Below are 1198 nucleotides of genomic sequence, written 5' to 3'. Positions count from 1 at the left end.
CGAGCCCCCGCCTGGGGTCCCCTGACCCCCCCCCTGTCCTGCTGCAAGCCACCTTTCCAGCCTTGCTCCCTATGAGGCTGGCAAACGCCTGCAGCCATGTGCCCTCCATTCCAAACCCCCCTTTGTGCTGTATTCCTTCGCAGTTTTTTCCTCTCTTTCATGTGCCTAACAGGCTGTACGGGAGAGGCCACGGTGGGGAGAGGAGGAGGATTCCCCCCCCAACCTCCCGAAATCAGCTCCCATCCCAGCCAGGGCATGGTGCCAGCCTGCAAGTGGGCAGGGGCTGGCACGGGACAGATGGACAGTCTTCAAGGATGGAGCAAACAGGCGGCAGCACAGGATGGCTTAAAAGAAAGAAAGGAAAAACCAAACCAAAACCAACCAAGGAAGCTGCGGGCTACAGACCGTCATAACCAAGGGGTGGGGGATCATCTGGGGGGACACAGACACCAGCACTGAGCGGGTGAGAAGCTTCACGAGAAATGCAGCTGCACGGAGGGACCCAGGGGGCTGCAGATGCCCCAGGGCCATGCAGGCTCGTCGCAGCCAGACACTGGTTTCACACACAATGAAGCAAACCACTCATCCCTGCAGCTACCGAAAGGTTTTCCATGGAAGAGTTTTATGAAGGATTCAAGTCTACAACAAAGGGGGTCTGCGCCAACTGACGGGGCTTCACTTCTCCCTGCCGCCCTGCGGGGGTTTCTCGGGCAGGAGGGGTTAGCTGACCTGCAGGCAGCATGTCCTGAGCTGCCAGGAAGCGGGGGGTAAGTGGGCATCGTGCCCCAGGGCTGCGTGGTGGCACTTGGTCCCGCTGCAGGCACAAGGGCCAGAGTCACTCTGCCGCTGCAAACTCCTGCCTGGACCCATCCCAGAGCCCCCCGTGGGGGTGGTAGGCAAGGGGGGCTCTGCGCTGTGGGACCCCAGCTTTGAGCAGAAGCACAAGCAAGCTGAGGAATGAGGCACTGCTTGAGCCAGGTCTGGCAGCACCCGCGGGTTAGGCTTGGAACGGGGTTAGGCTTGGCATGGGGTTAGGCTTGGCTTGGGCATTAGGCTTGGCATGGGGTTAGGCTTGGCTTGGGGTTAGGCTTGGCTTGGGCATTAGGCTTGGCATAGGGTTAGGCTTGGCATGGGGTTAGGCTTGGCTTGGGGTTAGGCTTGGCTTGGGCATTAGGCTTGGCATAGGGTTAGGCTTGGC

General features: G+C 60.2%; 1 protein-coding gene across 1 annotated transcript in view; it reads right to left on the bottom strand.

Annotated features, from left to right (window-relative positions):
- Positions 1 to 1198, bottom strand: part of LOC104412033 (potassium channel subfamily T member 1-like) — a gene marked incomplete at its 5' end in the record, with an annotated part of 15079 nt that overhangs the window by 6361 nt on the left and 7520 nt on the right. The gene's annotated exons all lie outside the window — the stretch shown is intronic.

The sequence above is a fragment of the Nestor notabilis genome, unplaced genomic scaffold (genome assembly GCF_000696875.1).
Source record: "Nestor notabilis isolate BGI_N333 unplaced genomic scaffold, ASM69687v1 scaffold4349, whole genome shotgun sequence".
Lineage (NCBI taxonomy): Eukaryota > Metazoa > Chordata > Aves > Psittaciformes > Psittacidae > Nestor > Nestor notabilis.
The sequence above is the reverse complement of the archived record's forward strand: the minus strand, read 5'-3'. Positions and strand labels throughout refer to the sequence as shown.